This window comes from Phocoena sinus, chromosome 17, assembly GCF_008692025.1.
Source record: "Phocoena sinus isolate mPhoSin1 chromosome 17, mPhoSin1.pri, whole genome shotgun sequence".
In the NCBI taxonomy this organism is placed as follows: Eukaryota; Metazoa; Chordata; class Mammalia; order Artiodactyla; family Phocoenidae; genus Phocoena; species Phocoena sinus.
Genome location: NC_045779.1, coordinates 21,381,263 through 21,396,539, shown reverse-complemented (window position 1 = coordinate 21,396,539; position 15,277 = coordinate 21,381,263).

Below are 15,277 nucleotides of genomic sequence, written 5' to 3'. Positions count from 1 at the left end.
TGCCACATCCCCCATCCCCTCTATTTCTTTCCTGATCCCCAAGATTTCTCCTCTCAGCTCTGATTTCGCATTTATCTCTCTGTCTTGAAAGAGTCAGTCTCCCCTGTTAGATTGGAAACTGAATTTTGGTTGTCTCTGAATTTCTATTCAGTCCTAAATAAAGTAGGATCTTCATAACAACTGAATAATTTATTTTTATTCCCTTGTGGGTCTATGTCTGTACAGTCTAACCTTGGTGAAAAGGAGAAGGAGAAAAAGGAGTAGCAGTAGGGCAAGAAGCAGAGGTATTTGTGACCAGGGAGAGATTGGTAAGGTGGTGGAGAACAGTGTTATGGCATTTTGAGGATCAGCTCAGCCTGACAACTTAACTCTGCTTGAGCTCAAGTATTAAATGGCCATTGACATGTTGAATTATATATATTTTGAGAGAATTCTGTGATAGGTACCAATAAAGTCTTTTTGCTCCCTTATTTATAGGAGAAATAAGTGAAGGGGGTTAAAAGGTAAGCAAATTTGGGGGCTTCCCTGGTAGCGCAGTGGTTGAGAGTCCGCCTGCCAATGCAGAGGACACAGGTTCGTGCCCCGGTCCGGGAAGATCCCACATGCCACGGAACAGCTGGGCCCGTGAGCCATGGCCGCTGAGCCTGCGCGTCCGGAGCCTGTGCTCCGCAACAGGAGAGGCCACAACAGTGAGAGGCCCGTGTACCACAAAAAAAAAAAAAGGTAAGCAAATTTAAAAATTAAAAAATAAATAAATAAAGGAAGGTGTGATAGTAATGTAATATCACATAGATAATATCAATAAAAATATATAAATTGTAGGGACATTCCTGGTGACACAGTGGTTAAGAATCTGCCTGCCAATGCAGGGGACATGGGTTCAAGCCCTGCTCCGGAAAGATCCCACATGCTGCAGAGCAACTCAGCCCGTGCACCACAACTACTGAGTCTGCGCTCTAGAGCCCACGAGCTACAACTACTGAGCCCAAGCACCACAACTACTGAAACCCGCACTCCTAGAGTCCTTGCTCCACAATAAGAGAAGCCACTGCAGTAAGAAGCCCACACACTGCAACGAAGAGTAGCCCCCACTTGCCACAACTAGAGATAGCCCGCATGCAGCAACGAAGACCCAACGCAGCCAAAAAACAAATAAAAAAAAAAGAAAAAATATAAATTATAAAAATTAACCAAATGTTTCTATATGTTCTAGACCCAATAATACATTTTATATTGATATATATATACACATACATTTTATATAAATAACTATATATATGAAACAATACATTTTATAAAATACATATATAAAACGTATTCTTGGGCCAATAACAGAGAAAGGTAATATAATTGTAATATATTTGCCAATAACAGTACAAAAGAGGTGGGTGGAAGCAAAACTGTAAATGGGTTAAGGAAATGACTACAGGTAATAAAATAATTATATACAAAAGTTTTTAAAGTTTTTAATATAACAAGTCTTTCTTTCTGTATTTTCCCTTTGGGGGGGGGAATTCTAAGGTTAATAATCAATGATTAAACTGTGATGTTTTCTTTACAAAGAATTTTCTCTTTCCATAGCTTTTATTACACAGTAGCCATTTTCATTTAGCTTTGAGAAAATGCTAGTTTTCACTTTAAAATATGGGATTTAATGTATTAAAATATGTAAGTTCTATATTTGTCATATTTGTCCAATTTAAGATTTTTAATATATTTTTTAGTACTCTATTGAATTTTAGAGGAAATATTTAAGTACGTCAATACAATAAGTCCTTCTATTTTTTCCTTTGGGGTTATCTTCTACCATATTACCAAAATCTTCCCTTTGCAATAATTTGCTAAAGTGCTGGTTTTTATCTTTTCTAGTAAGAACCTGAAAAATAAATTACTTACAGTTGTTTTTTTTTTAATACAAAATAAGAACATTTGTGAACTGAGCTTTCTAGCCAATATTTCTCATGCTTTTAGCCTATCACCTTATAAAATATTATGCATAGACAATGGAATCTTTGTTACTTTGCATAGCTTTTAAACAGTTGAAAGTAGAACATAATCTTTAAGACGTTTTGCTTTGATTAAAAGGCACAGTTTTATTTTTAACCACAAATATGTACAAGTATATTATAAATACTCAAATTAGAGTATTTCAAGCACTATGTACATCACACTTGACCTCATTTAAGTTGAGGATCATTTCAAGTGATAGCAAAACTGATCTTTGAACAGAGAAGAGCATTATGGACACAATTCCTTCTTGTGTAATCATTGCAGGGATGTTAGTTTTCGTGATAAATATAAAACAATTTTAGTTGGCTATGTAGAAAAACTAGAAACTTTATTGGCCTAGATGTAGTTTCACATCACAAGAGGAAAAAGTCATATTCAATTAAATTTTTTATGCCTGGACAAAACCCCTCTTAAAGAAACAGACAATTATTTGATTCTTTACCAAAGGAAATGTTGTTTCTGGGAAAACAGTCTAAGCCTACTCTTTCTACATTTATTTTTGAAGACTGAATTTTTTTCTTTCCACAATCAATAATCATTAACCTTTATTGAGCACTTACTATAGGCCAGTTACTTTGTTAAATGATTTACCTGCTTTATCTCATTTGTTCCTTGCAGCAACTTTGTGAGGTGGCATTTATCCCTATAACATAGCCAAGGGAAATATGGTTTAGATATAATAAATGATGTGCCCTAAACCAGTTTTTACTTGAGTAAAAATTTTACCTGGATAATCTGATCCCATAGCCTATACTCTTAACTACTGTCCATGAAATAACTGCTCGAAACCTTTCTGGGAAAGGAGAGAGGAAAAGAAGAATGAGGAGTGCAAAAAAAAAAAAAGGAAATGAAGGGAGGATAATGGAGTCCAGTGAGAAAATTTCTATTTGATGTAACAGAATTTTCATAAATTAAAACATAAAAGGTTTATCTCTATTAAATATATATGTTTTATAAGTAATCCTATAGGAAATAAAGTAATTTTCCTATTCATTTTCTCCATCATTTAATATAAAATATTACTGACTTTCTAAATAATAATTTTGAATAAATGGAGTGATAGATTTCATAATGGGACTCAGTGATTCACCCTTCCCTGCATCTACCCCTTTACTATGTACTCATCATGAGTGCAGTCTACCTCCCTACCTGCTGGTGTTAAGTTCAGTTATATATTTTGCTAGAGCCAATCACATGTGTGTGGCATAAATCACAGCATCATCATAATATCAGGGAAAATGGTAGTAGACTTCAGAAAAGAGATGCACATTTTACTTCTGTATCTGCTCTTTATTTATTGCATAACTTTAGCAAAGACTTTTAGACTTTCAAATCTTAGAAATTCATGGGAAGTCATGGAAAATCAATACTTCAAAATATATAATGTATGTATGCATATCATATATTATACATATATCATATATATGTATAATATTTTTCATACTTTTCCCAGGTCTTGGCACAAGTAGATTCTCCTTTCTCTTTCTCCATCTCATAATTATGTATAAATGTAATTATTACATTTATTAAAGCAGGTAGCAAAACTGATGGATTATGGCCCCTGCAGACCCATTTTTCTTAATTTTATTAGACTATTTTTAGGCAATACAAATACTCTCCAAGTTGACGATAATTCCCACTATTTCCTATTCAGCTTCTGTTGTCCTGTTCCATACAAAACCATTACTTGCCTTGGCGCTAAAATAATTTTCAATTTCTGCCACCCTCGGATTAAAGGTGCTCTTGTTACAGTTTACATTATGATTGGGGTTTATCTCTCCATTTAATTATTTCTGTCATATATTGCCTTCTTTCACAGTATTGGTAAGTTAACCCTCTTAAAACATTGTTTTCTTTACATAATTCTTTTGTTCAAGTGCCTATGATGGCTTTCTACTCTATAACATGCATACCATCCAGACTGATGTTCAAGTTCTTCCAGAGTCCTTTCCTAGTAATCTATGGTGGACCTACACAACTCCTTCCTCCTCCAACTAAGGTTGCACACACACACACACACATCTTATTCCCATTTTGATACCATACCTTCTCTTTTTCTCTAACAGAATATGTCCTCCTGTCCTTTAATATCTTTTTAATCACTTCATCTCAAAAGGCTTTCTTCATGAGTTCATCCATCTCTCTGTCTACTATCACCAACAACCTACTTATGATGCAAATGTCAAATATTAGGGCAGTCTAACTGCTGTAACAAATAGCCCAGCATGGTGCAAAGGATCACAGTCAATAGAAGCTTATATCTTACTCAGATAGCTATACTGAATAAATGGCCAGGTTTGCAAGTCAGCCCATATCCACAGAATCAATCAGTGATCCATGCTGATGGAATGTCTAACATCTTCAGCTTGGGACTTAAAATGTGGCTCTGGTGATCATCTATCAATACATTTCAATAAGCCAGATGTGGAAAAGAGCATCAGCAAAACACTTCCACATTTAAACTTTTTGGCCTAGAATGAACATGCATTCACTTCAATTCATATAGAATTCAAAGAATTAGTTGCTATCAAATATAATTCCTTGTGTCTGTAGCTGCTCACCAATGACAGATCTGTGGTGGACAGTTAGCTGCAATATATAATTTAGTTCTCTCTGTTAATGCTTTCCAACAAACTATTTTGTCCCCTAGCTTTTCCATAATTGTGTATTTCATTCATTTAACATATTTGTAAGCTGTAAGATATCAAGAACCATATCTTTGATCTTCTCTTATAAAAAGACCCATATCTCCTATAGCACCTCATACAAACACGGCGATGGACAACCTCTATGCATAGTAAGTAATAAATTATTTCATGAAAATGTCTAGCAAAATGCATAGAACACAGTAGGAACTCAATAAATGAGGGATGTATATTCCTCATTTAGTCTTTAATTCATCTGTTTTTTGTTAAAAGACCTTGTGTTCAGATTTGGAAATTTAAATATGAGTAAGACACAGTTCCTGCCCTTAAAAGGCTTGTTTTCTCTCAGTCCATAAAAACTTGAAATGTGAGTTCCTGAAGAAAGTTTAATCATTCCCAGATTTGTTGAATCTTTCCAACATTTCACTAAAATATATAGTACCATCATTGATACTCATATTCCAAAAGTGACAGTTAAATTCTAATTCAATTCATGCTTATGTTTGAGCAAAACACTTCTAAACACATACACATTTAAGAGTAGTATATACATAATTCAAGTCTTTCAATTTTAGACTTATTTCAATTCTCTGAGCTGATTTGCATTCTTATCCTTATACTGCTCATTATTTTTAACCCAGGCCTAAAGAATCTAATCGTCTGGAATATTTTCTAAATTTATGCATTTTAACCTTAGATGTTATTATTTTTAGAATCTGTCTTCAAGAAAGAACACCAATAGTTTTTAAAACAAAATATGACTGTGTTCTACCTGATATGTCATCATTTAAATGTTGAACAACCTGGCTTGTTGTTAAACTGAAAGGGCGCTCCTCTAGGGTAGGAATAACAACATCTAAGAGACCGTGGATAATAGTGTACTTTCAATATTATACATACCACTATAAAATAATACCTGCAACCTTCCTATTTGATCTTTATACAAAGCACACAAAATGTATATACACACACACAGTCAATTTTGGTCATTAATAATCACACACACACACACACTTCTACAGTCATCCATGGTGAAGGCTGCAATATATAATTTAGTTCTCTCTGTTAATGTCTGAGCAGGACTTCTGTAATGGGACACTGTTTAGCTCTGTTTAGCTCCATTCTCCTTGGAAGGGTTCTTAGTTGCAGTAAGATGTCTCAGTTCTGTGAGTCTAGCTGCTTCTGTGTCCAGTTTTACAAAAACAGATTTCTAGTCCAAAGTGAGAATCTCTTCAACTCCCTTTCCAGCTCTCCACTCTCCACTAAGGAATTACTAAACTAAAATGATGGCCTGTGGGAGGAAAATGACTGTGTGATGTAAGCTGCAAAGTTTACTATTTTCTGAGATATAATCTTTTTCAATGCTTCTGAGCTAACATAATTTACAAATGGTATTCTTTAGCCTTTCAATGCTAAGGGCTACTACTCTTGCTAGAAAAGAAACAGAGGAGGCAGGATAGAAGTAAATATACCCTGATCCTAAAAAAAATACTTGAGTTTCGGGATTATCCATATCTGCTATACATCAAACATAGAAAAAGAAGGACATTTTTTGTTTGTTTTATTTCATTTTCTATAAGAGGGTATATTACATAACCTCAGAAGTCTATCTAGAGTTTCAGATTCAGCCTAAATAATATTTACCAGCTTGTGCTCTGCACAAATGACTTTGTATCTAGAAGCCATCCTAGACCTCATCCTTTCCCTGTCCTATCACATTTAATCACGTGCTAAACCTTATAGATTTCATTTCTTAAAATATGCTTTATTTTTTCTCTTCTATCTCTCTTCATCAACACTGACATAATATAGGACTACTTTAATAATATTTTAACTGTCCTAACTACTTCTATTCCCATTCCATTTCTTCTCATCTTCTATTAGAGTTAACATTATAAAAGCTAAATATTATCCTACTTCTGTTTTGTTCAGTATTATTCAATAGGTTAATATTAAGTATAGGATAGTGATTAACACCAATGGCATAGCTACAATGTTCTTCCTGATTTAACCCTTGGACAAAAGCTTTGCCCTTTGCTCCTGCCATCCTCTCCTCCACTAACTTCCTCATTATTTTATGACCCAGCAATTCTGAATTTCTCAGAATTTTTTGAATATACCCTGTTGTAACTTACTCTCTGTCTCAGGACACGTTTTGTTCTCCATTCATAAGCCTCAGAGGGCCTGTCCGCATCTTTTTTATCAACACAATTCATTACTCCAATTAATTTTAGGATTATTGTGAGAATTAATTAAAATAATAAATATTAGTGCTTATCATGTACTATACACTTATAGTAATGTACACAGTAAATGTACACAGTACTCAGTGTGCAGTAAATATGGCATATCAACAACGAAAACAATGATCATTTCATTTTAATGGGATTCTGTTAAATATATCAAGATAATCTGTGCTTTTGTCAAAGGCAAATAAGCCATTTTATAAAATTAGAGTGGTGGTAGGTTGTAGTGTTTTTTTCTCCAGCCCAGGGAAGTTCTCTTGGATCACTCAGCCATTCCTGAACCACTTATTTTGTTCAAGAGGGCCATCGTGGAATGCTTTTATCTGTATTAGGGAATTGTTCATCTCTGTTGGTATCTCATCCTTAAAGATCATTACCAATTAGGTAGTTCATCCTTTGTATTTCCCTGCATGACTTAATGGAAACTCATCTACCCCACTTTCAAAGTTTCCCAAATTAACAAGTCACTGTGGCAGTTTTAATACATTTCTAGAATTTCTTGGTTTGAAATTCCCAGGAGGTTCCCTAATCATATGTGTTCTATGCTCAATGACTTCTTGTTTTTTGTTTGTTTGTTTGTTTGTTTTGTGGTATGCGGGACTCTCACTGTTGTGGCCTCTCCCATTGCGGAGCACAGGCTCTGGACACGCAGACTCAGCGGCCATGGCTCACAGGCCTAGCCGCTGCGCGGCATGTGGGATCTTCCCGGACCAGGGCACGAACCCGTGTGCCCTGCATCGGCAGGCTGATTCTCAACCACTGTGCCACCAGGGAAGCCCTCAATGACTTCTTATCTTGCTCTTCAGGTTTCCTCTGTGAATCTTGTTTTCTCATAGACTTGGAAGAGTATTACATGCTGTCTTATTATCAGATGCTAAATATTGCATTGTTTTTTCCTATGCACAGTTTTTTTTTTAATTTTTCCCTTCATCATATTGCATTCACATATATCAATGTACATACTTGGTGTGTGTTTTCAAATTTTTCTTAATTCTCGTATCCTCTCAAGTACATTAATTTTCAGTGTAATGGTCTTATAAAGAATTATGATTTAAAAAAATTAAAATAATGATTCATTGGGATTTTTATAGGTTACGCTCTGAACCTTCAGTGTCTTGGGGTCTTGAGTTTGTTGCTTGTGTCTAGGTGTTAACTACATGAATCCATGTGTAATTATATGTAACTATGGCATCAAAATTCTCAAAATGTGTTTTTATATGAAAAGTTGACTGTCATATTTAATATTGATTTGAAATGCATCCCTCTTGGAGTAAAATGCTCAAAAGTGAAAGTATTTTTTCATGAAATGTAATTATGACTTTGCATTATTTTTCATGTGTATGCTATGAAATTTATAATTCAAATAATATTTTATAAATCAATTAAACTTTTAACATCCAGGATTTAGGGAAAAATATTTTAAAAATCATGGGTATAAGGAATACTGATAGTTATTGTATTTAATTCTAAATTTACCATAGTCCTAGGTAGTATTATTGTTCTGTCTTGGTCATGGTTCTGAGTCCAATTAAGTCACCTTAAAACCTAAAAAAAACAAAAGTGAAGAGAAAAGTGTAGATACCAGGCAGTAGTTTCTTTGGTGGAGTGGTGAAGAAGTGCTACTGAAGAATTCACATTATTGTTTCAAAGCTGATGAGTACTACATGAAAACCTGGAAACAAGAAGGTATGGTAAAGAGAATACTTTTCCTCAGGAAAAAATCATGCAAAATGTTCAAACATTATAACTATCAAAGGGAGATGAATTACCTATTGCTTTTAAATATCAACTGACACCATAGGAAGCAAGTTGTGAAGAGACAGCCATTTTTAATCAGTGGAAAGCAATCTAGCAATCTACTAAAGTGATAAGCAGCAAAAAAATGTCAGTATTCTATCGTCAAAGTCAATAAAACAATTAAATGCAGTGCCATGACTCATAGCCTAGGAGTGAATGTATCATGGAAACAACTTGCTTTTTGCTTTTTTTTATTTTTCATGTAAAATGTTGCCTTTCTCTCCTCTTGCAAAAATTAGCTAAGTACAACTGCATATTTCCATCACAACTAAAGTGAGTGTCACAACCTCAAGGTAGAATGTAATAACGTGATTGAGGCTTGCTATATAGTGGAAAGACTTAATCACTTAGGACACCTGGTCATATTGGCTCCTATCCCCTAGAATAATCTGTGAGATTTAAATGTGTGTGTGTGACAGACAGACAGACATTGGTGGCAATGAACTTTATTTCACACGTACACATGCACACACACAATCTCCAAACTCTGGTTGTCTTTTTCTTTACAATTTTGGATCAATGGTTGAAAGCTTTAATGCCTAGAAACACAATTTTTTTTTTTTTTTTTTTTTAATTTGCGGTACACAGGCCTGTTGTGGCCTCTCCCGTTGCGGAACACAGACTCCGGACGCGCAGGCTCAGTGGCCATGGCTCACGGGCCCAGCCTCTCCGCGGCATGTGGGATCTTCCTGGACCGGGGCACGAACCCGTGTCCCCTGCATTGGCAGGCGGACTCTCAACCACTGTGCCACCAGGGAAGCCCACAATTTTTTAAACAGATATATATAAAGCCAAATTAAAATTTGAAAAATATATTTTCTTAAGAACCAACTACTAACAATGTAATTGGCTGCCTTCCAGAGATAACTCTGGGCACCAGTGAAGACCAAAAGCAAAGCAACAAACCATATCCATAAAGGACAGGATAAGCCTTAAGTCATCTTGTATTCATCCATTCTATTTGGTGAAGCATAGATCATATTTTTGTAACACACTAGACTCAAATTTGAAAGCCTTACTGTGCTTACTGAAATTTAAGGACATTCTTGACATTAAAATGAAAATTAAAAGTATAGTTTTTTAAGTAACCATGTTATGATATAATCTCTCTCTAAAAACCATCATATTGGTACCAAGACCAACAGCAATTAAAGAAAATGTTGTTTAAAACAAGTATCTTTTCATTAGCACAACAAAATGTATAATATTTTTAATTAGAAAAGATTTACCAAAATTTACAAATGCCCAAACTGTGTAATTTTTTTAAGCAACTGCTTCTATTAACCTTGTGTTGATACATATATGCTTTCTATCTAGTCTATTTTGAACTTCAACACATGGAAGAAAACTTGGCTTTCAGCACAATTCTTTCATGAAATATTTAAAAAGAGTCACTAGTTCAATAATGGGAAACTCACAGTGTGTGTTTATGTGTGCTGGGGAAAGGAGGTGGTGGAAAGGGGATTAGGAAATGTACTATTCTAAGCACCTGATTCTCCAACATTATTTTTTTGTTGGTTTTAATTTTTAATCAAAGCTATACATTCTCTTGATTTACAAAGTCAAATAGCTCTACAAGACTTGTTATGGAAATTAATCCATATTTTGGCAAATATGGATTGTTTAAAAAATTTACCAAAAGGTTTACCAAAATCCATTATCTAAAATAAAATTAGGTAAAAATATGCTTAATTTGGGCTTCCCTGGTGGCACAGTGGTTAAGAGTCCACCTGCTGAAGCCAGAGACATGGGTTCGTGCCCCGGTCCGGGAAGATCCCACATGCCACGGAGCGGCTGGGCCCATGAGCCATGGCCACTGAGTCTGCGCATACGGAGCCTGTGCTCCCCAATGGGAGAGGCCACAATAGTGAGAGGCCTGCGTATCACTAAAAATAAATAAATTAATAAATAAATAAATGCTTAATTAGTTAAGAGAATGTTTTGATTCCCTCACAGTTCAACATAATTTGCTTATTTAAATAGCACAAAATGGGAGTTTTTTGAAATTTTAAAAAACATATTAATTTGGATTTCTTTATCAACGTGGAAAAATATTTAAGATGTCTAATTTTTAATAGAAATGACATGAGCTGCATGCAAGATCAGCGTAAAAGAACTTTTTGCTTATAAGAACATAAGATCCTCAGCCGGGGGTGACAGCTAATTTACTCTAGCCTCCTTCCACCCAGCAGCTATTAATGCATGCTGATCTTTAAGTATTATTGGGAAAAAAAATAGACAAACATGAAAAGAACAAAAAACAAAGCTATCAATTTTAGATTGATTGAAACAAAATAGTTAGAAATGCATTCCTGCAACTGAAGGAAAAAAAGAGCATAATGGTGGCCTAACCATTTTGTATGAAAAACAGACTATCACACACACCCAAAAATGTGTTATAAAGTACAGATGTTCCCTTAGATTAGAAAAATAAAGTTTGCTTTTAGCATATGTAAGCATACCATATGGAATTCATTTTCATCACTTCGATGCTTTTAAAAAATATTTCTTGAACAAATACTTTTGGAGTTTGATATGGAGATGTAAAAATCTCTAATGTATGCTTTTATTCTTTAGTATTAAAAGAGTTCAAGGCAATAATTTAGGAACTTAATACAGAATGGCATAGTTAGAAACGATGCAAAGTATAAAATTTCCTTTTTTTTTCATGAATATATGTCTTTCTACTATTCTTTTTTTTTTTTCCCATGGAAAGCCTCATGTGTATATAAATTAACTCTCACATTTTAGTTGATATATTCTTTTCCTTGACTATTTTTAGTACATTGCCATGACTTTGAAATCTCTTCTCCAAGAATACTCATAGCCTACCATTAGTCTTCTTTCACATTTTCAAGACAATTTCTTTTTTATATTTTTCATTTTATAATCTAAATAATAGTTTTCTCTCAAATACATATTAGAAAAAAATGTATAAGCCAAAACCTAAGATGTAAATTAAAAAATCTAATGTGTTAATATTTTGTCTCTTTATTTTTCTAATTTTGTTATGTTCTCTATAACAGTGTGGTTAAAACTAAATCTCTATTGTTTCATTCATTAAAATCGCTTCCATTATTTATACATTAGCATATTTAATTAAAATCTTTCCATTCCATCAAACTTTGTTTGTTTTAAATTCTTAACCTTCTTTTCAACTGGTTAGTTTTCCTTTGCCGTCCTCCCATGCAAGCCTCTGGTAAGCCATATCTCTCCCATGTTGGATGAAGAGTTTTTCTAGCTTTTCTCATAATAAAAAAAGAGATTCAGAATAATTGGTAGAAGATATTATTCATTTCAAGTTGCATTAACAGAGAAAGTCACCTCTTTTTATGCTTTTTTTCAAAATGTCTTCTGTGTTATAAAAGTGTATTCGAGTCCTTGGACCTGGCTGATTGGGTCAAAATTTTAAAACTTCCTTTGCATAAAAATCATACTGTTAAAACTGCAAATTTCTAGATCTATTCCCTAAAGATTCTGATTCAATAGAACTGAATGGAACCAGAGAACATGTATTTTTATGGTCTTGGAAAGTTTCATGTTCACATGTTGGCTGCTTTCTTAATTTCCTGGGCAACCTGAAGCTTAATGCTTAGTAAAAGTTGGTTGTCACTTGAACTACATTTTGAGAAACACTGAGATAGAAGGACACACTGTCAAGTTCATATTTTCATATAGGTAGTATTCTTTATATCCGAGATCCCAAATGAATTTTCTTCTTTTCCTTGTTTTCTTCTTGTGTACATCAAGCATCAGTAATATCATTAAATCATAAGGCAATAATCTCAAAAAGTAAGTCAGTATATAATTTATGTTTTGCCTATGTAGATGATACAGAAAATTTTTACATATATATTGTTTTGTATACCTGTATAGAAATAACATGACTGTCTCCTATTTGTACAGTAATATTTTTATAGACGCAGCCTGGTGTTATAGGAATTGCACTACAACTTAAGTCTTAGCATTTAATTTCCAGATACTTAAATTTTGGTAATGAATTTGTTTTCAGCGATTACCCCCAATTCCTGGTTGTGAAGGAATTATCACCCTTGTTTATAAAAATAAATACACTTTCAAATATTTAACATTGGAAATGCAGTGTCCATATGGGGAGAAACCAATTTCCCTGTCAGCTTTTGCTCTGTTTCTTTGGAAATTTAGCTTGCCCTTGGGGTTTTCTTGCTTGGATTATTGTCACCATCAGAAACCAAATGCCATGAATCCACAGCTTCTTCTTCCAAGGAATTGGCTAAGCACAAATTTTATAAAAGACAAAATATAAAGGAAAAAATTATCATGGAAAACCCAGATTACAACTTGGATTATTTTTGATGTTATAAATATTAGAATATAGAGCTCTCTCATCGGTTGCCATCTAAAACAGTTTGGCCTTTAATAATTCCAGTTAATATCAGTGTAATTATTGATGGTCCTTCCTTTCAACCTCCAATGTCCTTGATGAGATGATCAATTATATGGTTTCTCTATCTATGTATGACTTGGAATACACCTTTTATTTTATATCTCCCAGAAGTTTTTCATTTTATATTTCCCAGTAGAATCTTATGTAGAAAAACAATTTTATTTCCATGACTCATGGAATATGGACTCTTATGGAGTTATATTCCATTTGAAATCAAGACTAAGAGAACAATTTAGACTCTGGAAATTGTAATATCTTGTCTGTTCAGTTCCAACTTCTCTTACATAATAAATAGGAAGTTGATGTTTGACTTTAGAAAGTGACTTCGTTTGTTAGTTAACCGGTAGGAATAAACAAATTATCTGCATAATATAAGGTTAGAGTGACTGAAGCATCATGGTCAAAGGAGGGAGGAAAAGAAGAGGAGATCAGAGTCAAGAGCCAAATCATGTAGGCTCTTTAAGTCTAGTAAGGAGTTCGGTTTTATTGTGATAAGAATCCATTAGAAGGCTTAGGGGAATAACACATTCTCATTTACATTTTAAAATTATTTCTCAGAAAAATAGATTGTAGAGGATGAGAAGATTACCAGAAGCCACTGTATTGAATTAGGCAAGAGAGGATGGTATCTTTAACTAGTGTGGTAATAATGAAAATAGGAGTAAGTAGGTTTACAACCATTTTGAAGATAGAGTTATTGAGGTTTGTGGAAGAGTGGATGTAGGAAAAGCATGGAAAGAGATGAATCAGTAAGACTCCCCTTGAGACAGTAGGTTTGGGATAGAAGATAAATCAGAAGTTCTGTTTTGATCTCATTAGTTTTGACCGTATATGTGTTAGAGATCATGTAGAGAGTGTCAGTAACATAGGTGAATATATGAATTGGGTGTTCCAGACACAGGTTAGGACTAAAAGATAAAGACTTGGGTGTCATTGGTATAACCGTGATTATTTCTTGAATCTGTTCTGGGCTTGGCCTTACTACTTAGTCATCAAACATTGTGCAGAGAGTGTCCAGAGCTCTGAAGTATTCTCTTCCTATTTTTCATTTTGTTGTTTGCTTTGGTTTGATTTTTGTTTGTTTTTCTTTAAACTCACTTATCTTATGGTCTTACACTGAAATACACTGAGGTTGTCATTTTTTCTAATAAATAGAATAAAAATAAATATACTTTCATACAATAAAGATGTATATTAATTACTTTTTGTGAATGGTCTTTCAACAAACTTCCTTCAGACAGACTCACTGGATCATCGAACATTCTATGCTTCCTCTTGGTGCATAATGATTTATGGTCTTGGTGTGTTTCATGTTCACAACATGCTGGCTACTTTCTTAACTGCCTGGGCAAACTGAAGCTTAATGCTTAGAAAAAAGTTGGTTGTATTTTTTATCTTTCTTATGGTAGTTTTATTGGTTACCTAATTACAGAATTTAATTGAATGCTTAATAGACTGATGCTACATAAATATGAAATTAGAGGTGTATATTTGAAACTTAAGTTGAATGGTTTGAAATAATTCAACAAAGTTTGGTAACTGAAAAATCATTGCTGGCAAATCAGATGTGGACAAAAAAAAATATAAAAGACTGAAAATATTGTAAAGTTCTAAAATTGCTTTATAGGTGACTAAATTCTTGTTCTACTTTAAAGAAACTGATACTGATACTGAAAGTTGGTATATTATTGGTAGTTTATGCAAGAGCAACAGCTCAGAAATGAGAATAAGTGGAACTATACTAAAAGAAAAGACTGGCTTTATATCAAAAGATTGACAAATCAATTCACATTTACATGTTTTAAATTAGAGCAACATATTTGTATATGTACCATTTTTATATATTACTGCCTTAATTGATTTTTTTAACTGACTAGCTACTGCTTCAAAAATATCAGATAATAATTTTTTACTGAAATTCGAGAATCTTTTGGACAAGGCTGTTAATCTCTAAAATTTAAGAGACTTTTAAAAAGCTATACAGACAAATGTTTTAAAAGATAAGCCTTTCACATATCCTGAAAATATATATTGCAAATACATCTATCTATTTAACAGTGAGTCTCATTGAACTGCCTCTTATTTTGTTACATTTGTTCACATTCACCAACTCCAGCCCCATCCTCTCCCACTAACTGTCCTTGGAATCCAGC